General features: G+C 40.4%; 1 protein-coding gene, 1 long non-coding RNA gene and 1 pseudogene across 4 annotated transcripts in view; 1 reads left to right on the top strand and 2 right to left on the bottom strand.

The window, feature by feature from the left end:
• The window catches only part of PDS5B (PDS5 cohesin associated factor B), a 178,935-nt gene that overhangs the window by 21,426 nt on the left and 131,095 nt on the right, over window positions 1-26,414 (top strand). The window lies entirely within an intron of this gene.
• On the bottom strand, window positions 1,996-3,550 carry LOC129624448 (uncharacterized). The gene is made up of 3 exons (XR_008700957.1): window positions 3,353-3,550; window positions 2,315-2,387; window positions 1,996-2,066 (listed from the first exon to the last, which is right to left on the bottom strand). It is a non-coding gene; the product is annotated as an uncharacterized LOC129624448 (long non-coding RNA).
• On the bottom strand, window positions 4,217-5,210 carry LOC129624446 (malate dehydrogenase, cytoplasmic-like; annotated as a pseudogene).

The following is a 26,414-nucleotide window of genomic DNA, read 5'->3' as shown; positions in this document are numbered from 1 at the left end:
ACTCCCAACACTTTGGGCACCTGATGCAAAGAACTGACTCACTGGAGAAGACCCTGATGCTGGGAAAGATAGACGGCAGGAGGAAAAGGGGACAACAGGGCGAGATGGCTGGATGGCATCACCGACTCGATGGACGTGAGTTTGAGCAAGCTCTGGGAGTTGGTGATGGACAGGGAGGCCTGGGGTTGCAGAGTCGAACACAACTGAGTGACTGAACTGAACTGAACCAAACCCAGAACCGTGAAAAATGTATTTGGAAAAATGTAATTGCTACCTAGCAAGGTAAAAAGCCATCACAGACCATCCTTTGTCACCATGGCACCAATGCACACCTCTTTTCATTGTATTTATCTTACAGATAAAGACAGTTTAGAAACTATACTTCTGGTGAACATAACGCAACTATCCTTTGTTCATCTGATAACATACAAACCCTCTCTTTAAGAGAGAATACAAAATCTCTTTATCCATAGGTGGGTTAATTTCCTTTCTACCTGTGTCACATTTTCTACTTAACTTCCTGTAACTCAGATACCAAGATATGATATGCGATTAAGTACTATCAGATGATTATCAAAAGGGAGATAAATCGGTTAATATAAATAGAAATATTTTGTATCATAAAAAGAAGAATACTCATTAGAATTTTCATTTCTACAACTAGTCCTGTGGTGGTAGTTGCTGTCTATAATTACTTTCTGCTGTCACTCCGTATTCCCTCTCTTCTTGGCAGTATCTCAGCTGATGGTGGTTTCTTGCCTGATAGGGTGACCTGAATCTTCATTCCTTAAAGGGTCTGGGTCATTAGCAGTCCTGCCTGATTGTTTCCATTGACTTTAATCACAGTACATGGAAATACTAAGTGGCCTCCCAGAGGAACTCCTGCATTCCAGACATACTTTCTGGGAGCCCCTCTTGTGTAGTAGGCACTAGACTTCCCCTTGATTGTGAGGTCAGTCACCCTAGTCGGTTCTGTAACCCCTTCATTGTTTGTTGATTCGTTGGCATGAATAACCCAAAGTGGCTGGGTGGCAGTCTTAACTTCCAGTTTAATGGAATCATTTCTGCATTCTTTGGTGGAAACTAAAATCTAACAAAGGAACAGTATGGCCATAGATGCATATAGGTGGCTAAGTGATATGGTATATTATATGTGTCAGTGAATTGGGAAGCAAAGTGAATTAGTTTAGAGTGACAGTTAATACAAATTAATATAGGCACATTTCATAATACTTGGGGAGTTAATCAGGATACCCTGTATTAAATATTTATTTTGAAAGAAATGTAAATATATTCAAAATGTGCATTATTTTTTTTCTTTTTTACTTTTCACTATCCAGTATTTAATAATGGACTGGTGGTTGGTAACAGTTGAGTTTTGAATCTAGATCTGATATACTTTTTAGATTTTTGTACTTGTTTGTTTACCTCTAGGGTGAGACTTACATTTACTATTTTGAGCTTTTATAAATTAAAGAATACAGAACAATGAACATAAATGACTTCATTTATTTTCACAACTGAAAATAGTATAGTAGCATTGTGTGTCATATCTACTCTGAAACTAGAAATTATAATAATGCAGTGATTAGGAGGGTGAGCCTGGAGTCAGACTACCTGGCTTTAAATTTCAGCCCTCAGTTCAGTTCAGCCGCTCAGTCATGTCCGACGCTTTGCGACCCCATGAATCACAGCACATCAGGCCTCCCTGTCCATCACCAACTCCCGGAGTTTACCCAAACTCATGTCCATTGAGTCGGTGATGCCATCCAACCATCTCATCCTCTGTTGTCCCCTTCTTCTCCCACTTTTAATCTTTCCCAGCATCAGGGTCTTTTCCAGTGAGTCAGTTCTCTGCATCACATGGCCAAAGTATTGGAGTTTCAGCTTCAACATCAGTCCTTCTAATGAACACCCAGGACTGATCTCCTTTAGGATGGACTAGTTGGATCTCCTTGCGGTCAAAGGGACTCTCAAGAGTCTTCTCCAACACCACAGTTCAAAAGCATCAATTCTTCAGCACTCAGCTTTCTTTATAGTCCAACTTTCACATCTATACATGACTTCTGGAAAAACCATAGCTTTGACTAGATGGACCTTTGTTGGCAGAGTAATGTCTCTGCTTTTTAATATGCTGTCTAGATTGGTCATAACTTTTCTTCCAAGGGGTAAGCATCTTTTAATTTCATGGCTACAGTCACGCTTACCCTAAGTTTCAGTTAACTATTGCTCTGTAGCAATCCCCCCCACCCCCATGTCAGTGGCTTAAAATGAGTGTGTGTTATTACTCATGAGAGTGCGTGTTATTACTTACGAATCTGTAGGTCACATGGATGGTTCCGATCATCTGGGCTAGATTTGGCTCATTTCAGCTGAGTTGATGTCACCTAGGATAGAGAGGAAACAAGTAGACCTCACCCTGGGAACTGACACAACATCACTTCTGCCACGTTCTGTTGGTTCAAGTCAAGTTGTGAGGCCAGACGAGATTCAGGATATGGGGAAATCAGCTCTACCTCTTGGTGGGGGGAGCTGCATTATCACATAGCCAGGAGTTGGATCTAGGAGGGGTGGAGAATTGGAGCCATTTTATAGTCATTTTACCATACAACACAACCATGCACAAGTCTCTTCATCTCTTCGAATCTGTTTGCTAACCTGTAAAAAAGACTAGGAGAGTAATGATTCTTTTTGAGACTATTTTGAAGATCAGATAAAATAATCTGTGTGAAGTGTCTTTGGTTGTGTCTTGATGTCTGCCAATATGTGCTCAGTATATGTTTATTATTATTGTTTGGTAGTAAGTGAAAGTAAAAGTTGCTCAGTCGTGTCCGACTCCTTGCAACCCCCATGGACTGTATCCTGGCAGGCTCCTCTGTCCGTGGAGTTCTCCAGGCAAGAATACTGGAGTGGGTAGCTGTTCCCTTCTCCAGGGGATCTTCCCAATCCAGGGATTGAACCCAGGTCTCCCACATTGCAGTTAGATTCTTTACCATCTGAACCACCAGGCAAGTCATGGAAGGTAATAATTGGGTGTGTTGTATTTATGACTTAAAATACTTATAATAATCCTATGATGCTATCATTATTTCCTTCTTATAGCTGAGGAGACAGACCGAATTGCTTAAGTTACCAATATGCCAAAGCTTGTGGTAGACCCAACATTTGAACCAAGATTTTTTTTTGTTTTCGCCCTGAAAGTCTAGTACTTGACTTTGAGAGCCAGTACAGTGGTAAAACTGTGGCCTCTGGAGCTTTGTTAGTCCTTGTCCCACACCTTATGGGCCTTTTAGCCTTGGGCAAATTACTTAACCTCTTTATGCCTCACTTTCTAGGAAAGGAGATTGCATACCTTGGTCACATGGTTGCTGGTGAGAATTAAATGAATTAATAGATGTTAAGTATTTAGAACTAGCTCAGGCTAGGTAGGTATGAAGTATGTTGTTATTCCCTTTCCTCTTTATTATTACACGCTGCTGTGTTTAGGCTGAAACTGTAAAAACTTTTCAATTGAAAAGATTAAATGAGACTGAAATTATCACCCTTTTCTTTTTAGAGCCATCTAATTTTTTCATGAAGTAGTATTGACCTTTATGGTTAGTTTCTTAATACACTAATTATGGATTTTACTAATGTGAATTGGTTTTATAGGGATGGTTCAATTTGAGGAAAAACTATTCCACAATATTTTGTCCCCCCCACCCTTTCCATTCGGAGCTTTTCTTGCACAATGTCATTCATTTCTATGGTTTCTATTCAATGTTGGTTACCCTCAAATCAACATCTGAAGTTTGACCTTACTCCTGATTTTCATTCCTTAATTAGTTTTTCTTTTCTCTCCATTAGTTATTAACATTAATTTTTTCCTCACATTGTCTCCTCTCCTGTATGCTTATTGCTTCCGGTTTAGTGCAGATCCTCCTATTTGTTGTTGTTTCTTTTCTTTTTTTAACATCTGACCTTATTGTTACTCCGAGAACATCTTAGTTTTGTTTTTCTTTTCACTTGAATATATATTTATTTTACAATGCGGTAGTAACAGCATGATAAGAAACATGTACTGTCACAAACTTGTACCAAGAAGCACACAATCTTTAAAGTGTGTTGTTTTTCACAAGTAATTTAAGTATGGCATTATTATTTCACACTAGAGTCAAAGATGACAGTTAGGGTCTTCAGCTTTGGAGCATTTAGTAACATTGAAATGATTGTCTAGTCAGGCAGGGGCGAGAAATTCAAATGCGGTTTCTTTCTCTTCTGCTGGTTCCTTTGCTACTGCAAAAAGATCCATCTTCTCACGTGAGAAGTCATTAATAGGGAGACCTTCAACAACCTTCTAGGTCTTATCCTTGATTGTAACAGGGAACAAGTAAAGCAGATCATCAGGAATACCATAGGAGTTGCCATCAGAGATAATGCCCATGGACACAAACTCTCCCTCTGGGGTTCCAAACCAGATGTATCTGACGTGGTCACAGAAGGCTTTTGCAGCTGACGTGGCACTGGGCAGTTTCTGCGCCGTGATGACAGCAGCATCGTGCTACTGCACGGCCCTGATGAATTCTCCCCTGAGCCAGCTGTCATCTTTCAGAGCTTCATCAACACCAACTTCCATTCCTTGCAGTTTCACCTTGGCATGGTTGACATCTGGATTCTGAGTTGAGGAATGGTTTCCCCAGATGATGGCATTCTTTACATCATCAGAAGTCACTCCAAGTTTAAGAGAGTCTGAGCTTTAAGCTAGGTTGTGATCCAAACGAGTCAAGCAACTGAAGTTCTCCTTGGGGATGGATGGCTCTGACTTAGAGATAATCAGGCAGTTAGTACTGGCTGGGTTTCCCCCCACCATAGCCTTAACTGACTTCTTGGCATATTTGTCCAAGGCTGCACCCTGGCATTTGAAGATTTTCATATTTGCTTTGAGTAAATCTTTCCACTCCATGCCATCCCTTCTTGGCATGGAGCCCATAAGAGTGGCCACTTCCAGGTCTTTGAAGGCAATCTCTTCTTTGTTGTGATGACATCTTTCAGGAGGGGCAGGGCACAGTCTTGCAGCTCCATCAGGACACCCATTATGGGAGTGATAGCCAACAGCCGAGAATGATAGGCCGTTCTTTACCGAAGACAAATCCATTTCCAATACTGTACAACAGTGAATATGCAGTTTGACCAGCTCCTCCAGTCACAAGGACTCAGATTGGTTCAGACATGATTGGGAAGGGCGTGGAGACTTCTGCACCTGCCGAATGAGCCTCAGGCAGTCGGGTCACCTCTGTCCTGGAACCAACTCATATCTTAGTTTTGACTGGCCTCAGAAGTGGAAGCTCTTGGAGAGGACAGCCTCCCTCTCTTGGTAGTCTCTTTCTGGCATTTTTCTTTGGCCTCCTCCATTTTCTTGGCCACAAGTTTAGCATATTCTGCAGTCAGCCTTTATTTTTCTCGGTACACTGTTCCCTCAGGGTAATATACTGATGTTTGTGTTGCAAAACATGTGAAATACAGACACTGACTCTTGTGTGCCTTGGCCCTAGGTTTTGAACTCTGTTTGTTTGGGGGCTTTCTCACAGCGTGCTTGAGAGCATTATGGTCTTTAGAGAGATTGAAAAGTTTGGTAATTCTCGCAGTTTGGGAGTTCTGTTTTGGGTCCCAGTTGTTGAGCCACAGCAGTATCAGTGCCTGCAGGAATATTCCTTTTCTCCCTTTAAAAAAAAATGACAAATTGAAAACACTTAGATGGGTGTCCACAGTGTAACCCTGAACATGTTTGCACTTTCTTTCCGGTCTTCTTGGCCTTTGCAGGACTGCCCATTAGTAGCAGATGGACATGGCCATAGGTGAAAAAACATGGAAACCTGTTTGTTATTCCCACCACTGACTTGCCACAGAACTAACCCTTGCATTCTTCGCCCAGAGCATTAGCAGCAACTTCAGTGACTACACGTTTCTCATAAAGTACAAAGTTCACTCTCATCGTCTTCAGTGAGCTTCTGGCATCTAATGTCTGGGAAGGAGATCTTCAGTTTCATCCTGAAGCTGCTCACCACCTCTGAGGTGCCACAAAAAAGAGCTCATTTTTTCTTAAATTAATATCGTAGCCTCCAAATCAATCTCTTAACTCCATTCCTACCTTTTTCAGTCTGTCCTCCAGGGACTGTCAAAATAGTTTATGTAAAAGACATTTGATCATTTTATTCCCTTGGTTAAAATGTTAACTTCACCTTGCTTACAAGAAAAAATAAAATTGAAGGACTTTCCTGGTGGTCCAGTTAAGGATCTCCCGGTACACGGGACATGGGTTCAATCCCTGGTCACAGATCCTACATGCCACGGGGCAACTAAACCCTTGCGCCACAATTAGAGAAGTCCTTGCAACAACAAAGACCCAGCAAGGCCAAAATAAATAAATGCAAGTTAAAAACAATAAAGTTGAGCGCTCATGGCTCTTGGTGAATCTGTCTCTGTTTCCCTCTGCAGCAGAATGTTTAGTTACTTCACAACAGAATTGCTGAGTTCTGGCTGTGTGAAATTATCCAGGACTGTCATATTCTCTTGCATGTCTGTGCATCTGCACATGCTTTTAATTTCATCTGAAATCCTCTTCTGGTTTGCTCTGTGGGCAACTTTGTGCATCTTTTTCAAAATTTAGCTCAAGTGAAATTTTTCAGAGAAGGTTTCCTTATCCCAGGTGTACACTTTCAGACTTCTCTTCTTTGCTTATATGATTTATTATCACTTTCATCCCACTGGTGTTGTAAACGTCTTTGTTTAGGTATAGTTCATACCATACAGTTCACTAATTTAATGTGTACAGCTCAGTGGTTTAGTATATTTACAGAATTGTGCATTTGCTACTGCAGTCAATTTAGAACATTTCATTACCCCTCAAAGAAACCAACACCTCTTAGCTAGTACCCCCTAACATCTCATTCCCCTTTCCCCTCCCCGTTTCAACCATTAATCTGCTTTCTGTCTCTGTAGATCTCCCTATTCAGTACATTTCATTTTAGTGGAATCTTTTAATATTTAATTCTTTGTAATCGTGTCTTTAGCTTGATGTTGTCAAAGTTCACAATTTTGAAGTATATATCATACTTCATCTCTTGTTATTGCCAAATACTCCATTATATGGGTAGACTGTATTTTATCCCTTGATTAATTGATGGGCATCAGGGTTGTTGCCATTTTATCTATTATTGAGTAATATTATAATGAGCATTCATGTATAAGTTTATATACCGACATATGTTTTTATTTCTCTTGAGTATATACCTAGGAATGGAATTGCTGGATCAGATATTAACTCCATTTAACTGTTAGAGGAAATCTCAAAACTGTTACACCATTTTGCATTCTTGCTATCAGTGTATGAAGATTTTAATTCTTTACATCCTTGCCCACACTTGTTATTGTCTGTTTTTTAAAAAAATTTATTTATTTTTGATTGAAGGATAATTGTTTATAGCCATTCTAGTGGGTGTGAGCAGGTATCTCATTGTGGTTTTGATTTGCATTTCCTCTTAATGATGTGGAGCAATCCAGTATCTTCTTTGGAAAGCTATTCAGTTCCTGTGTCCATTTTACAGTTGAGTTTTAGTAGTTTTTTTAATGTATTCTAGATACAAGCCCCTTTAGCAGATAATATGATTTATATATATTCTGTTGGTATTCGATTCAGTTTTTTGATGTTACCCTTTGAAACATGAAAGTTTTATTCTTTTTTTTTTTTTGGTTATAAATCTCCACTTATCCTTGTTGTATTCAGAGTTGAGTCCAGTCTCTCTCTTCTCTTGCTATTGTCTTGACATATAAAGAGATCCAGAAATAAGCTCTCGTGGTATAAAAATTATTTTGAGAAGAAAACATTTGAGTTCCTGAGATTTCTTTATCTGCCTAAAAGCGGAGCTTCCTTGAAGAACTCAATTGTAAATCCCCTTCCTGGAGCAGAATTCCAGAAAAATATCTGCTTTATTGACTGTGCTAAAGCCTTTGAAACATGTGGGTCACGACAAACTGTGGAAAATTCTTAAAGGGATGGGATACCAGACCACCTTACCTGTCTCGTGAGAAATCTGTACGCAGGTCAAAAAGCAACGGTTAGAATTGGACACGAAACAACGACCTGGTTCCAAATTGAGAAAGGAGTACGTCAAGGCCGTATATTGTCACCTTGCTTATTTAACTTAATATACTGAGTGCATCGTGTGAAATGCTGGATTGAATGAAGCACAAGCTGGAATCAAGATTTCCGGGAGAAATATCAATAACCTCACATATGCAAATGATACCACCCTTATGGCAGAAAGCGAAGAAGAACTAAAGAGCCTCTTGATGAAGGTGAAAGAGAAGAGTGAAGAAGCTGGCCTAAAACTCAACTTTCAGAAAATGAAGATCATGATAACCGGTTCCTTCACTTCATGCCAAATAGATGGGGAAACAATGGAAACAGTGACAGACTTTATTTTTGGGCTCCAAAGTCACTGCAGATGGTGACTGCAGCCATGAAATTAAAAGATACTTGTTCCTTGGAAGAAAGGCTGTGACAAACCTAGACAGCATATTAAAAAGTAGAGACATTACTGACAAAGGTCTATCTAGTCAAAGCTATACTTTTTCCAGTCAGTTCAGTCGCTCAGTTGTGTCCAACTCTTTGTGACCCTATGAATCGAAGCACGCCAGGCCTCCCTGTCATCACCAACTCCCAGAATTCATTCAGACTCACATCCATCGAGTCAGTGATGCCATCCACCCATCTCATCCTCTGTCGTCCCCTTCTCCTTCTGCCCCCAATCCCTCCCAGCATCAGGGTCTTTTCCAATGAGTCAGCTCTTCGCATGAGGTGGCCAAAGTACTGGAGTTTCAGCTTTAGTGTCATTCCTTCCAAAGAAACCCCAGGGCTGATCTCCTTCAGAATGGACTGGTTGGATCTCCTTGCAGTCCAAGGGACTCTCAAGAGTCTTCTCCAACACCACAGTTCCAAAAGCATCAATTCTTTGGCACTCAGCCTTCTTCACAGTCCAACTCTCACATCCATACATGACCACTGGAAAAACCATAGCCTTGACTAGACGGACCTTTGTTGGCAAAGTAATGTCTCTGCTTTTCAATATGTTATCTAGGTTGGTCATAACTTTCCTTCCAAGGAGTAAGCATCTTTTAATTTCATGGCTGCAGTCACCATCTGCAGTGATTTTCGAGCCCAGCAAAATAAAGTCTGACTCTGTTTCCACTGTTTCCCCATCTGTTTCCCGTGAAGTGATGGGACCAGATGCCATGATCTTCGTTTTCTGAATGTTGAGCTTTAAGCCAACTTTTTCACTCTCCTCTTTCACTTTCATCAAGAGGCTTTTTAGTTCCTCTTTACTTTCTGCCATAAGGGCGGTGTCATCTGCATATCTGAGGTTATTGATATTTCTCCTGGCAATCTTGATTCCAGCTTGTGTTTCTTCCAGTCCAGCGTTTCTCATGATGTTCTCTGCATGTAAGTTAAATAACCAGGGTGACAATATACAGCCTTGACATACTCCTTTTCCTACTTGGAACCAGTCTGTTGTTCCATGTCCAGTTCTAACTGTTACTTCCTGACCTGCATATAGGTTTCTCAAGAGGCAGGTCAGTAGTCATATATGAATGTGAGAGTTGGACCATAAAGAAGACTGAGCACTTAAGAATTTATGCTTTTGAACTGTGGTGTTGGAGAAGATTCTTGAGAGTCCCTTGAACCGCAAGATCAAACCAGTCCATCCTAAAGGAAATCAGTCCTGAATATTCATCGGAAGGACTGATGCTGAAGCACCAGTCCTTTTGCCACCTGATGTGAAGAACTGACTCATTGGAAAAGACTCTGATGCTGGGAGGGATTGGGGACAGTAGGAGAAGGGGACGACAGAGGATGAGATGGCTGGATGGCATCACTGACTTGATGGTCATGAGTTTGAGCAAACTCCGGGAGTTGGTGATGGACAGGGAGGCCTGGCATGCTGCAGTCCATGGGATGCAAAGAGTTGGACACAACTGAGAGACTGAACTGAACTGGAGCAGTCAACCTAGGGAAGGTTGACTCCTACCCCTGGAGATGAGGTCTCCACACCTACTATCCCAAACCTGAATCTCCCTTCTGCTCTTGTCAGGGCCCATTTATCTTTTCAAAAAGTCATTTATTTTCTTATCAGTGCCCTTCCCCTATTAAGATGTTACATAAGCCCCACCCAGATTTTAAACATCCCCTTGAGTCACATTCTTCTGTGAACTCCTATATATACATGAGTATTATCTGTCCTTTTTCTTGCTAATCTTTTGTATGGGAGAAAAAAATCTGTTTTCTCTCTCCATTCTAAATTAATTGGCTGGGACCCTACAAATAAGACTAATGAAGGAACAATGCATTTTTTAGAGAAGTGACAAGGAGAAGGAAAAGGACATTGAGTTTCTAAGGGTTGGCAAATTGTGGGAAGTTAATATTGGAGAATTACTGCAATATAAGGGCTAATTACTATAGTTAACATGTTTTAAAAATTGAGATATAATTGACATATAACATTAGTTTTAGGTGTACACATAGTTATTTGATGTTTGTATATATTGTGAAATGATCACACTAGTTAACATCCATCACCACACAGTTATACTTTATTTGCTTCTAAGATTTACTCTGTTAGCAAATGTCAAGTGTGCAGTGCAGTATTTAGTCACCATGCTGCACTTACATCCCCATAACTTATTTTATAACTAGAAGTTTGTACTTTTTGACCACATTCACCCATTTTGCCAACCTCACCTTCTAGCTCTGGCAAACCACCAATCTAATTTGTTCCCTATATCTATGAATTGTGTTTTGTTTTGTTTAGATTCCACATGTAAGTGGGATCATACAGTATTTGTCTTTCTCTCTCTGAGTTATTTCACTTAGCATAATACCCTCAAGCTCCATCTGTGTAGTTGAAATGACAAGATTTCCTTCTTTAATTTGATGGCTAAATAATACCCATTGGAATTAAGTTTGAAATTAAATTCCAGCTTTGTCAAGTTACAAATGTTATGACCTTGTTGGGCTTATGGACCTGTTGCTTCTATAAATCCTTTCTAAGCATGAACCTACTCATATATCTCATGGTTCCTGGAAAGATGCGTACATTAAAGTAATTTATGTAGTTCTTGGCAGATAGGTGTGCAGCGAATGCTAGTTTTATTCTTTCATTTACTATGTTAAATGAGGTAATTTGTCAACCTAGGAGTAGACTTTTGTTTTCAGAATACTATATTCATAACGTACTTACCTGAAGCCAAACACTTCCCTAGTAGTTACATCTTGAGTTCTAGAAATATGTCAAGATGCTAAGCAAGAAGTGGCAATTACTTTTTCTTTAAAAAAAAATTTATTTTTTATATTTTAAAAACACAAATGGAGATAATGCTGTGTATATTGTTTTGCGTTTCCAACTTGATGTATTTTGGTCTTTGGTCTGAGTCAGCTCATAAATTGGATCATCAGTTTTAGTTTTGTACAATTATATCCAAAATTGCTTAACTTTTCTGTTGTAGGACATGTAGGTAATTTTCACTACTTTTCTGTTAAACCAACGTCTACACATAAATACAAAAGAATGTAGTTCATGTTGCTCTTGCTTAATATCTTGGGGTTGAAACTGGCATGTGGAGGAGAAAGAGTCAAGGAAATGGGATAGAATTAGAGTCAAGAGAGTAATACAATCATACCAAAAGCCTTCGGGATTACTATTTATTTTCCCAAGGCAGTAAACCCTCTTTTTTCTGGTTGAATATAGTTGGACTGGGAAGTTTTGTTCTTTGACACTTCACGAATCCAAATAGTTAATTGTGAGCATTTCTATCTTGCACTTGTTTAAATGGAAATGCTCTAGTGTTTTGTAACTAAGTTTAATTATTTGCTCTTTACTTCTGAATTACTGTTATATTAAGGAGTTTCTCTTCCTGATTTACTCTGAGAGATATATAAATCAGTAGTAGTGAACAGTTTTAATTTAGATGATCTTGTGTTTTTTTTGTTTCTTTTGCCTGTCTATATAATTCATCCATTTATAGATCTCTGATGTTGACAGTATTTGCAGAGAGAACTCATCTGCAAGAGAGATTGCACTCTAGTGAGAAGTGAAACCATGCGCATGTTTCTTATTTGTCTCATCTAAAACAAATTCCTGAGCTGTGGTTGAACCACCTCTGAATCAGTACTCCTGGCTGGTGGCTTAGATGGTAAAGCGTCTGCCTGCAATGTGGGAGACCTGGGTTCGATCCCTGGGTTGGGAAGATCTCCTGGAGAAGGAAACGTCAACCCACTCCAGTACTCTTGCCTGGAGAATCCCACAGATGGAGGAGCCTGGTAGGCTACAGTTCATGGGGTTGCAAAGAGTCGGACACGACTGAGCGATTTCACTTTCATTTATCAGCTTAAGTCACAAGCCTTACCAGCTTGTGACTGGTGATAGAAGCAAGGTCCGATGCTATAAAGAACAATATTGCATAGGAACCTGGAATGTTAGGTCCATGGATCAAGGCAAATTGGGGTTGGTCAAACAGGAGATGGCAAGAGTGAACGTCGACATTCTAGGAAACTGTGAACTAAAATGGACTGGAATGGGTGAATTTAACTCAGATGACCATTGTATCTACTACTGTGGGCAGGAATCCCTTAGAAGAAATGGAGTAGCCATCATGATCAACAAGAGAGTCCGAAATGCAGTATCTGGATGCAATCTCAAAAACAACAGAATGATCTCTGTTCGCTCCAAAGGCAAACCATTCAGTATCACAGTAATCCAAGTCTATGCCCCAACCAAAAATGCTGAAGAAACTGAAATTGGACAGTTCTATGAAGACCTACAAGACCTTTTAGAACTAACACCCAAAAAAGATGTTCTTTTCATTATAGGGGATTGGAATGCAAAAGTAGGAAGTCAAGAAACACCTGGAGTAACAGGCAAATTTGGCCTTGGAGTACAGAATGAAGCAGGGCAAAAATTAGCAGACTTTTGCCAAGAGAAGGCACTGGTCATAGCAAACACTCTTCCAACAACACAAGAGAAGACTCTACACATGGACATCACCAGATGGTCAACACCAAAATCAGATTGATTATATTCTTTGCAGCCAAAGATGGAGAAGCTCTATACAGTCAGCAAAAACAAGACCAGGAGCTGACTGTGGCTCAGGTCATGAACTCCTTATTGCCAAATTCAGACTTAAATTGAAGAAAGTAGGAAAAAACACTAGACCATTCAGGTATGACCTAAATCAAATCCCTTATGATTATACACTGGAAGTGAGAAATAGATTTAAGGGACTAGATCTGATAGACAGAGTGCCTGATGAACTATGGACGGAAGTTCATAACATTGCACGGGAGACAGGGATCAAGACCATCCCCATGGAAAAGAAATGCAAAAAAGCAAAATGGCTGTCGGAGGAGGGCTTACAAATAGCTGTGAAAAGAAGAGAAGTGAAAAGCAAAGGAGAAGAGGAAAGATATAAGCATCTGAATGCAGAGTTCCAAAGAATAGCAAGGAGAGATAAGAAAGCCTTCCTCAGTGATCAATGCAAAGAAATAGAGGAAAACACAGAATGGGAAAGACTAGAGATCTCTTCAAGAAAATTAGAGATACCAAAGGAACATTTCATGAAAAGATGGGCTCGATAAAGGACAGAAATGGTAGGGACCTAATAGAAGCAGAAAATATCAAGAAGAGGTGGCAAGAATACACAGAACTGTACAAAAAAGAGCTTCACAACCCAGATAATCACAATGGTGTGATCACTCACCTAGAGACAGACATCCTGGAATTCATGAAGTCAAGTGGGTCTTAGCATCACTATGAACAAAGCTAGTGGAGGTGATGGAATTCCAGTTGAGCTATTCCAAATCCTAAAAGATGATGCTGTGAAAGTGCCACACTCAATATGCCAGCGAATTTGGAAAACTCAGCAGTGGCCACAGGACTGGAAAAGGTCCATTTTTTTCCAATCCCAAAGAAAGGCAATGCCAAAGAAGGCTCAAACTACCACACAATTGCACTCATCTCACACGCCTATATATAATGCTCAAAATTCTCCAAGTCAGTCTTCAACAGTACGTGAACCATGAACTTCCTGATGTTCAAGCTGGTTTTAGAAAAGGCAGAGGAACCAGAGATCAAATTGCCAACATCCTCTGGATCATGGAAAAAGCAAGAGAGTTCCAGAAAAACATCTATTTCTGCTTTATTGACTATGCCAAAGCCTTTGACTGTGTGGATCACAATAAACTGTGGAAAATTCTGAAAGAGATGGGAATACCAGACCACCTGACCTGCCTCTTGAGAAACCTGTATGCAGGTCAGGAAGCAGCAGTTAGAACTAGACATGGAACAACAGATTTGTTCCAAACAGGAAAAGGAGTATGACAAGGCTGTATATTGTCCCTCTGCTTATGTAACTTGCATGCAGAGTACATCATGAGAAATGCTGGGCTGGAAGAAGCACAGGCTGGAATCAAGATTGCCGGGAGAAACATCAATAACCTCAGATATGCAGATGACACCACCCTTATGGCAGAAAGTGAAGAGGAACTCAAAAGCCTCTTGATGAAAGTGAAAGAAGAGAGTGAAAAAGTTGGCTTAAAGCTCAACATTCAGAAAATGAAAATCATGGCATCTGGTCCCATCACTTCATGGGAAATAGATGGGGAAACAATGGAAACAGCGTCAGACTTTATTTTTCTGGGCTCCAAAAATCACTGCAGATAGTAATTGCAGCCATGAAATTAAAAGACGCTTACTTCTTGGAAGTAAAGTTATGACCAACCTAGATAACATATTGAAAAGCAGAGATATTACTTTGCCAACAAAGGTCCGTCTAGTCAAGTTATGGTTTTTCCAATGGTCATGTATGGATGTGAGAGTTGGACTGTGAAGAAAGCTGAGCGCCGAAGAATTGATTCTTTTGAACAGTGGTGTTGGAGAAGACTCTTGAGAGTCCCTTGGACTGTAAGGAGATCCATCCAGTCCATCCTAAAGATCAGTCCTGGGTGTTCAATGGAAGGACTGATGCTGAGGCTGAAACTCCAATCCTTTGGCCACCTCATGCTAAGAGTTGACTCATTGGAAAGACCCTGATGCTGGGAGGGATTGGGGGCAAGGGGAGAAGGGGATGACAGAGGATGAGATGGCTGGATGGCATCACCGACTCGATGGACGTGAGTCTGAGTGAGCTTTGGGAGTTGGTGATGAACAGGGAGGACTGGCGTGCTATGATTCATGGGGTCGCAAAGAGTCAGACAGGACTGAGCGACTGAACTGAACTATCAGCTTAAATCTGTTGTACTGTAAATGATTTATTTACTCTCCAGAGAGCTGGAGTTATTTCAGATTATCTTGGCCAGTTGGGGTCTATTTAATTGAGGTGGATGCTAAAGCTCCAGTTCTTTGGCCACCTGATGCAAAGAGCCTACTTATTAGAAAAGACCCTGATGCTGGGAAAGATGGAAGGTGGGAGGAGAAGGGGATGACAGAGGATGGGATGGTTGAATGGCATCACTGACTCGATGGACATGAGTTTGAGCAAGCTCTGAAAATTGGTGATGGACAGGGAGGCCTGGCATGCTGCCTTCCACGGGGTCACAAAAAGTCAGACATGACTGAATGACTAAACAGCAACAAAAATGACTACTACCTTGAATTCATTGCAGCTTCATTACCAAAGAGGAGTGCAATGGTCGTAGAGGAGGCAGACGCATGCCCACATTGTTTGGGTGTCTTGGCAGTATAAAAATATGAGAAATAAGTTATAAACATTGAAAATCATGTGCATTGGAAAGGAACGGGCCAGTGTGGGAAACAATGTTGTTGGTTTCTTTTTTGCAAGTGAAGCTCAGGTTTGTTACCTGTGCTTGGGAGGAGACTGGGCCCTACTTAGTCTCAAGGATTACATAAGAGTAGTTTAAAGCAACTGTGGCAGTTTCATTCCCTTGCTAGCATCTGGTTTAATAATGGCATTATTACCTGTTTGAATTTTTGCTGGTTCAGTATGTGTCGCATACTGCATGGGGTTGCAAAGAGTCGGACATGACTGAGCGACTGAACTGAACTATGTGCAAAAATCCTTCCGTACTTGGTCTTAATTTTTATTTTCTCATTACAAAGGAGAGAGGGAATACTTGTCAAATGTTTAATGGGTATTTTTTCCTCTTTTGTAATGCACCTGATAGTGACTTTTTTTTTCTATTGGGTTGTGTTTTTCCTCCATATTGACAGGTGTTCTTTGTATATATTCTGGTTACTGGCTTTAAAAAAAAAAGTTGAGTTGTAAATATATTCTCCCATATTGAGGTATTTTAATGAAGTAGAGCTTATCAAGCCTCTTGATAAAAGTGAAAGAGGAGAGTGAAAAAGTTGGCTTAAAGCTCAACATTCAGAAAACGAAGATCATGGCATCCGGTCCCATCACTTCATGGGAAATAGATGGGGAAACAGTGGAAACAGTGTCAGACTTTATTTTTCTGGGCTCCAAAATCACTGCAGATGGCGACTGCAGCCATGAAATTAAAAGACGCTTACTCCTTGGAAGGAAAGTTATGACCAACCTAGATAGCATATTCAAAAGCAGAGACATTACTTTGCCAACAAAGGTTCGTCTAGTCAAGGCTATGGTTTTTCCTGTGGTCATGTATGGATGTGAGAGTTGGACTGTGAAGAAGGCTGAGTGCTGAAGAATTGATGCTTTTGAACTGTGGTGTTGGAGAAGAGTCTTGAGAGTCCCTTGGACTGCAAGGAGATCCAACCAGTCCCTTTTAAAGGAGATCAGTCCTGGGTGTTCTTTAGAAGGACTGATGCTAAAGCTGAAATTGCAATACTTTGGCTACCTGATGTGAATAACTTGACTCATTTGAAAAGACTCTGATGCTGGGAAAGACTGAAGGCGGGAGGATAAAAGGGACACAGAGGATGAGGTGGTTTGATGGCATCGCTGACTCAATGGACATGAGTTTGAGTAAACTCCGGGAGTTGGTGATTGGCAGGGAGTCCTGCTGTGCTGCAGTCCATGGGGTTGTAAATAGTTGGACACAGTTGAGCGACTGAACTGAACTGAAAGCTTATCAATTTTTTATTTCATGATTTCTATATTATATTAACTTGGTTTAAGAAATTGTTCCGTCGGGGTAATAAAACATGTCTCTTGTTTTATACCTTTGTCTTTCCCTTTCATTTCACTGAATTCCTTTTGTTTTTCTTTTTTCTCCCATCAGTAGTGAGAAAGATGTTGAAATCTATTTTTTTGTTTATGAATATTCAGATTCTTTCATTAAAAGGTACACTTTTTCTGTATTGATTACAAAACTAACTTTATCACAATCAAGTTACCATATGTGTATTGGTTTATTTTTGGACTCACTTCTGTTCCAAATCTGTCTGTCCTCACCGTAAAAACTTTTCCTTTCTGTTAGAGCAGATTCCCCCCACTCTTCTTCACATGTGTTTTGGCTTTTGGCACACACAAATAATTTTTAAATCTGGTGCTAAAGTCTTTCAGGTGCTCTCTTGCATTGTTTATAAGATACTTTGGTGGAAAATTGACATCTTTGATATCAAACATATTAATGATTTGAACATAGTATGTATTTGTAAGCATTTAGATTTTATATAATGTTTTTTAGTAAGGTTTTAGAGTTTTCATCATATAGCTCTTAATTAAATGTTTCATTAGATCTTAAAGGTATACCTTGAGATACACTTTTTTATTTTAATTTACATTTTCAGTTGCTTTGACTGGTATATGGAAATGCAGTGGATTTTTGCATACTAGACTTTTAGTTTTTAATATTTTGGTATTTATGAGTTTCTATGCAGCAAATAATTAGAGTTTCTTTCTATTCCTTATGCTGCTGGTTTCCGTTTCTTAGTGTACTAGATAGAATCTTCAGGTAAATATTAAAGAGTAGTGATTTCCTGGGTGGCTTAGTAATAAAGAATCTGCCTGCCAATACAGGAGACGCTGGTTCGATCCTTGGGTTGGGAGGATCCCCTGGAGGAGGAAATGGCAGCTCACTCCAGCATTCTTGCCTGGAAAATTTCACGGACAGGCTCATGTCCATGGGATCACAAAGAGCTGGACATGACCAAGCGCACATGAAGTACAAGTGATAGAGGAGTTACTACTGTTTCTGGCTTTAGAGGATGTTTCCCCGTTAAGAATGATGTTTGTTTCTGGTTTTTAGTAGAATATATTTGTAGGTAAGCATATTTTCTTGTATTTTTAACAAATGGGTATTGATTCCTGCATGTGTTGAGATAAGTTTCTCTTCCTTCAGCCTCTTGATATTGTAAATTATGTTGATAGATTTTTCTGGGTATAAACCAAAACCTTGTATTGTTAGGATAAACCCATTTTGGTCATAATGTAGCTACACTGTGCAATGCAGTACTCACTAGCCACTTTTGGAAGTTTGAATGTAAATTAATGAGAATTAAGTAAAATTAAAAATTCAGTTTCTTAGACTTATTAGTCACATTTCAAGTGTTAATTGTAGCTAGTGGTTATCATGTTAACATTGGAGATACAGAACATTTCCATTGCAGAAACTTCTGTTGTGCAGTGCTGTGATATGTATAGCTGCCTTTTAAAACACATCCATCTTTAATCTAACTGGTCAATTGAAATTTTGAAATAAGCCATTACTTTTCATTACATTTTTTTGTTTTCTTTCCCTGCCCTAGTCTTTCTGGTTATTTTCAGCATCCTCTTTCTGTTATCATATTTTATAATTTCATTAAAAAATTTCTTAAACATTTCAGCTATATTTTACCTTTTGTTGATTAAATTTTGATATCTGAATTCAGTGGTGCTTCAGTCTCTCAGTGATGTTCATTTCCTTGTGTGTTTGTTGATCCTTGAGTGCGACTCATGTTTTGTTGAGCTTAGTATGTGGAAGATTTGGGGAAGTACACTGAGAAGGTTTTTTTTTAAGCCCACAGAAGATTTGTTTTTGTATCTGCTCAGATAACAGGATTTATGCCCTGGGAACTTTAAGGATGACTGTCAGGTTCAGCTTCTTACAGATGGCACAGTGCTGATACAGACGTTTACTCTCTGGCATCTCCATGTGCATACTGCTTACTGCCCAGGTTTCAGTATACTATTGTTACGGAGTTGGATAGGTAGGGAGTATGGAAGTGATGATGGACTATGGAAATGTCCTTGTAGAGTTTTCTTTGTATGTGTTCAGCAATATGGTAACAGTTTTCTGCTGAATCAGTTGGGCTTTTCATAATACACTGACTGTATACTGCTGGATATGGATGTTCAGTCTTCTCAGTTGGGCTTTTCACTGCTTCTGGTGGTACTTAGTTCTCTCTCCCTTCTTCCCTTCCAGTTTGAACTGTCCTGCTCTCAAGTCACTAGAATTCTCATTTCACTGTTGCTACTTTTCATTCCAGCTTACTTATAGTTATTGTATGTACAAACCTATCCACCTTTCTTTGAATACATTGAATAATTTCATTAAAATTAATGAAGATTTTAAAATGTATTTCTGTTGTGTCTGCTTGTATTGACTTTATTTTATTTAGCCTTGTGCTCTGATTCTTATTTTGTGTACCTCTTTTGGACTCCTTGAGTCTTCTGATGTGCTTGTTGATTTTTCTTTATGCATTTATAGTTGTAAATGAAATTCTAAATTAGTCATTATTGATAGCAGGTGTGGGCTTCTTTAGCTATTGTATGAATTAGGGTCACTTTCTCCAGATGGGTCCTTCTAAGGGTATGGGTAGCTGTAGTTCTTTCTCTGTGTGTTATCCCTGGTATGGTAAATCAACTGAGACAGGCTTTAAAAGTAGGGTTATTTTTAGGGTGTGTGGGCTAGGAGCACACCAGTAAGGCTCGTGTCTCCTGTGAACAAAACAGATGGCTGAGAGAGCATTTGTGTCGCAAAATCCCAGCTTGTATTATCTTGCAATCTACATCAAGTCAGGAAAGCTCAGATGTAGAGTCTTTATCTATCTTAATTTTGTTTTGGTTTCTGGTGGACTTTCAGAATCCTTTTTGCTGTGTTTTTTGACCTAAGCTTATTAGCAGGAATTAGGAAAAGAGTTGCTGTAGTGGTAGAAGTCAGAGAAGGCAATGGCACCCCACTCCAGTACTCTTGCCTGGAAAATCCCATGGATGGAGGAGCCTGGTGGGCTGCAGTCCATGGAGTCGCTGAGGGTCGGACAGGACTGAGTGACTTCACTTTCACTTTTCGCTTTCATGCATTGGAGAAGGAAATGGCAACCCACTCCAGTGTTCTTGCCTGGAGGATCCCAGGGACGGGGGAGCCTGGTGGGCTGCCGTCTATGAGGTCGCACAGAGTCAGACACAACTGAGCTGACTTAGCAGCAGCAGCAGCAATGGTAAGAGTGTGCTATTGGAAGATTCTGTTTGCTTGTTTGTTGATAGTGATGGCCCAGATCTAAGGAGCTTTTATCTTCCTGTCTTCATGCAGTTCCCCATCCCCTAATTCTGAGTCTGGGTGGTTTATTGAGACCTGGTTTTACTTGTGTTGACTATCAGCATTGTCAGTGATCTTCTGATTGCTAACACTGCTATAGTTTTTTCCCATAGTTTTTATTTCTTTGGCCATATTAATTGATTTGGGGAAGAGGAGAGAGAAATGTTTTTATGCATTTACCACTGTAAAATCAGAAACTCTACTGAAAAAGATTTAAAGGTTTATTCTTATTTTCAATGTGTGCCTTTTGGGCACATATAAGTTCTGAAGTAAATTAGACACTGCCACCTGCATTTCCTATTTTACATTGATTTCTATGCAGTACTTTTTTTTTTTTTAATCACATCAACTGCCTAAACCCAGTTTCTTAAAGATACATCAGATCAGATCAGATCAAATCAGTTGCTCAGTCGTGTCCAACTCTTCGCGACCCCATGAATCACAGCACGCCAGGCCTCCCTGTCCATCACCAACTCCCGGAGTTCACTCAGACTCACGTCCATCGAGTCAGTAATGCCATCCAGCTATCTCATCCTCTGGCATCCTCTTTTCCTCCTGCCCCCAATCCCTCCCAGCATCAGAGTCTTTTCCATTGAGTCAACTCTTCGCATGGGATGGCCAAAGTACTGAAGCCTCAGCCTTAGCGTCAGTCCTTCCAAAGAAATCCCAGGGCTGATCTCCTTCAGAATGGACTGGTTGGATCTCCTTGCAGTCCAAGGGACTCTCAAGAGTCTTCTCCAACACCACAGTTCAAAAGCATCAATTCTTCAGCGCTCAGCCTTCTTCACAGTCCAACTCTCACATCCATACATGACCACAGGAAAAACCATAGCCTTGACTAGACGGACTTTTGTTGGCAAAGTAATGTTTCTGCTTTTGAATATGCTATCTAGGTTGGTCATAACCTTCCTTCCAAGGAGTAAGCGTCTTTTAATTTCATGGCTGCAGTCACCATCTGCAGTGATTTTGGAGCCCAGAAAAATAAAGTCTGACACTGTTTCCACTGCTTCCCCATCTATTTCCCATGAAGTGATGGGACCGGATGCCATGATCTTCGTTTTCTGAATGTTGAGCTTTAAGCCAACTTTTTCACTCTCCACTTTCACTTTCATCAAGAGGCTTTTGAGTTCCTCTTCACTTTCTGCCATAAGGGTGGTGTCATCTGCATATCTGAGGTTATTGATATTTCTCCCAGCGATCTTGATTCCAGCTTGTGTTTCTTCCAGTCCAGCGTTTCTCATGATGTACTCTGCATAGAAGTTAAATAAGCAGGGTGACAATATACAGCCTTGACGTACTCCTTTTCCTGTTTGGAACCAGTCTGTTGTTCCATGTCCAGTTCTAACTGTTGCTTCCTGACCTGCATACATGTTTCTCAAGAGGCAGATCAGGTGGTCTGGTATTCCCATCTCTTTCAGAATTTTCCCCAGTTTATTGTGATCCACACAGTCAAAGGCTTTGGCATAGTCAATAAAGCAGAAATTTAGCTTTTTCCATGATCCAGCGGATGTTGGCAATTTGATCTCTGGTTCCTCTGCCTTTTCTAAAACCAGCTTGAACATCTGGAAGTTCACGGTTCATGTATTGCTGAAGCCTGGCTTGGAGAATTTTGAGCATTACTTTACTAGCGTGTGAGATGAGTGCAATTGTGCAGTAGTTTGAGCCTTCTTTGACATTGCCTTTCTTTGGGATTGGAATGAAAACGGACCTTTTCCAGTCCTGTGGCCACTGCTGAGTTTTCCAAATTTGCTGGCGTATTGAGTGCGGCACTTTCACAGCATCATCTTGCAGGATTTGAAATAGCTCAACTGGAATTCCATCACCTCCACTAGCTTTGTTCGTAGTGGTGCTTTCTAAGGCCCACTTGACTTCACATTCCAGGATGTCTGGCTCTAGGTCAGTGATCACACCATCGTGATTATCTGGGTCGTGAAGATCTTTTTTGTACAGTTCTTCTGTGTATTCTTGCCATCTCTTCTTAATATCTTCTGCACATGGTAACCATCAAAAGGGGTGTAGAATGATCATTCCATGTTGAGATGGAACTCCTTTGAGCTAGTGCTTCACTTGGTGTCTGACAGCTGTTAACAGTTGCTATGTTCTTGATAATTAAAAATATCCAACAATATCTGTGAATTTGCTGTGAAGTCCAGGGTGTTCTGAGATGTCTTGGTGCACAGTTTGGTAACAATAGGTGTAGCACTTTACAATTTGTATAGCATTTAAGCAGATAGTTACTTTCTACTTAGAAGACTGAAAATCAACCAGCCTGGTAGGATAAGCTATAGATATTTGTACCAGGCTAGTCTACTGGGCTGTCTGCTCGCATCTCAGAAGACAGTCTTTATTTTAAAGTTTATTTCTGATTGGTATTTTAAAAATATAGTTCATTTTCTGTGAGTTTTTAACCTGTGTAGTGGAACAAAATGTCTATTTGCCAGGGGATTGAAAAGAAGTGTCTTTCAAAGTAAAAGGTAATAAAACCATTTTATGTATTGACATTCTTCCTGTTGCAAATTTGATTTTCTGAGAAAATGTTTTTAAAAAAAGATTAAAAATTAATTTTCAAGTAAATAATTGAGTAACTTTTCATACTGTTCATGGAGTTCTTGAGGCAAGAATACTGGAGTGGTTTGCCATTCCCTTCTCCAGTGACCCATGTTTTGTCAGAACTCGCCACAGAGAATGGCAAGAACACACAGAAGAACTGTATAAAAAGGTCTTAATGATTCAAATAACCATGATGGTGTGGTCACTCACCTAGAGCCAGATGACCTGGAGTGTGAAGTCAGGTAGGCCTTAGGAAGCGTTACATGCGTGCTAAGTCGCCTCAGTCACGTCCAACTCTTTGCAACTCTATGGACTGTAGCCTGCCAGGCTCCTCTGTCCATGGGATTCTCTAGGCAAGAATATGGAGTGGTTTGCCCTGCCCTCCTCCAGGGGATCTTACCCAGACACATTGCTCTTATGTCTTACGTCTCCTGTTTGGCCGGCTGGTTCTTGACCACTAGCGCCATCTGGAAAGCATTACTATGAACAAAGCTAGTGGCGGTGATGGAATTAAAAAGCTGAGTTATTTCAAATCCTGAAAGATAATGCTGTAAAAGTGCTGCACCCAATATTTCAGCAAATTTGGAAATTTCAGCAGTGGCCACAGGACTGGAAAAAGTCAATATTCATTTCAGTGCCAAAGAATGAGCTACTGCACAATTGCACTCATTTCACATGCTAGCAAGGTAATGCTCAAAATCCTTCAAGCTAGACTTCAGCAGTATGTGAACCAAGAATTTCCAGATAACAAGCTAGATTTAGAAAAGGCAAAAGAACCAGAGATCAAATTGCCGACATCCATTGGATCTTAGAAAAAACAAGGGAATTCCAGAAAAATGTCTGTTTCATTGACTACAATGAAGCCTTTGGCTCTGTGGATCACAATAAACTGTGGAAAGTTCTTAAAGAGATGGGAATACCAGGCCACCTTACCTGTCTCCTGAGAAACCTGTATGCAGGTCAGGAAGCAACAGTTAGAACTGGACATGGAACAACTGATGGGTTCAAAATGGGAAAAGGAGTACATTAAAGCTGTATATTGTGACTCTGCTTTTTAACTTATATGCAGAATATATTATGCGAAATGCTGAGTTGGATCAATCACAAACTGAAATCAAGATTGCCGGGAGAAATATCAACTGCCTCAGATACACAGATGATACTACCCTAATGGCAGAAAGTGAAGAGGAACTAAAGAGCCTCTTGATGAGGGTGAAAAAGAGAGTCAAAAAGCTGGCTTAAAACTCAGCATTTAAAAAACTAAGATCACGGCATCTGATTCCATCACTTCATGGTAAGTAGATGGGGGAAAAAATGGAAACAGTGACAAATTTTATATTCTTGGACTCCCAAATCACTGAGGATGTTTACTGCAGCCATGAAATTAAAAGATGCTTGCTCCTTGGAAGAAAAGCTATAACAAACCTGGACAGTATATTAAAAAGCAGAGTCATCTTTTGCTGACATAGGTCCATGTAGTCAAAGCTGTGGTTTTTCCAGTAATGTATGGATGTGAGAAGTGAAAAGCAAAGGAGAAAAGGAAAGATATAAACATCTGAATGCAGAGTTCCAAAGAATAGCAAGAAGGGATAAGAAAGCCTTCTTCAGCGATCAATGCAAAGAAATAGAGGAAAACAACAGAATGGGAAAGACTAGGGATCTTTTCAAGAAAATCAGAGATACCAAAGGAACATTTCATGCAAAGATGGGCTTGATAAAGAACAGAAATGGTATGGACCTAACAGAAGCAGAAGATATTAAGAAGAGATGGCAAGAATACACAGAAGAACTGTACAAAAAAGATCTTCACGACCCAGATAATCACGATGGTGTGATCACTGACCTAGAGCCAGACATTGGAATGTGAAGTCAAGTGGGCCTTAGAAAGCACCACTACGAACAAAGCTAGTGGAGGTGATGGAATTCCAGTTGAGCTATTTCAAATCCTGCAAGATGATGCTGTGAAAGTGCCGCACTCAATACGCCAGCAAATTTGGAAAACTCAGCAGTGGCCACAGGACTGGAAAAGGTCCGTTTTCATTCCAATCCCAAAGAAAGGCAATGCCAAAGAAGGCTCAAACTACTGCACAATTGCACTCATCTCACACGCTAGTAAAGTAATGCTCAAAATTCTCCAAGCCAGGCTTCAGCAATACATGAACCGTGAACTTCCAGATGTTCAAGCTGGTTTTAGAAAAGGCAGAGGAACCAGAGATCAAATTGCCAACATCCGCTGGATCATGGAAAAAGCAAGAGAGTTCCAGAAAAACATCTATTTCTGCTTTATTGACTATGCCAAAGCCTTTGACTGTGTGGATCACAATAAACTGGGGAAAATTCTGAAAGAGATGGGAATACCAGACCACCTGATCTGCCTCTTGTTGAGAAATTTGTATGCAGGTCAGAAAGCAACAGTTAGAACTGGACATGGAACAACAGACTGGTTCCAAAGAGGAAAAGGAGTTCGTCAAGGCTGTATATTGTCACCCTGTTTATTTAACTTCTATGCAGAGTACATCATGAGAAACGCTGGACTGGAAGAAACACAAGCTGGAATCAAGATCGCTGGGAGAAATATCAATAACCTCAGATATGCAGATGACACCACCCTTATGGCAGAAAGTGAAGAGGAACTCAAAAGCCTCTTGATGAAAGTGAAAGTGGAGAGTGAAAAAGTTGGCTTAAAGCTCAACATTCAGAAAACGAAGATCATGGCATCCGGTCCCACCACTTCATGGGAAATAGATGGGGAAACAGTGGAAAAAGTGTCAGACTTTATTTTTCTAGGCTGCAGCCATGAAATTAAAAGACACTTACTCCTTGGAAGGAAGGTTATGACCAACCTAGATAGCATATTCAAAAGCAGAGACATTACTTTGCCAACAAAGGTTTGTCTAGTCAAGGCTATGGTTTTTCCTGTGGTCATGTGTGGATGTGAGAGTTGGACTGTGAAGAAGGCTGAGTGCTGAAGAATTGATGCCTTTGAACTGTGGTGTTGGAGAAGACTCTTGAGAGTCCCTTGGACTGCAAGGAGATCCAACTAGTCATTCTGAAGGAGATCAGCCCTGGGATTTCTTTGGAAGGAATGATGCTAAAGCTGAAACTCCAGTACTTTGGCCATCCCATGCGAAGAGTTGACTCATTGGAAAAGACTGATGCTGGGAGGGATTGGGGGCAGGAGGAGAAGAGGACGACAGAGGATGAGATGGCTGGATGGCATCACTGACTCGATGGACGTGAGTCTGAGTGAACTCCGGGAGTTGGTGATGGACAGGGAGGCCTGGCGTGCTGCAATTCATGGGGTCACAAAGAGTCAGACACGACTGAGCGACTGATCTGATCTGATCTGATCTGTTGGATGTGAGAGTTGGACCATAAA

This window comes from Bubalus kerabau, chromosome 12, assembly GCF_029407905.1.
Source record: "Bubalus kerabau isolate K-KA32 ecotype Philippines breed swamp buffalo chromosome 12, PCC_UOA_SB_1v2, whole genome shotgun sequence".
NCBI classification, from domain to species: domain Eukaryota; kingdom Metazoa; phylum Chordata; class Mammalia; order Artiodactyla; family Bovidae; genus Bubalus; species Bubalus kerabau.
The sequence above is the reverse complement of the archived record's forward strand: the minus strand, read 5'-3'. Positions and strand labels throughout refer to the sequence as shown.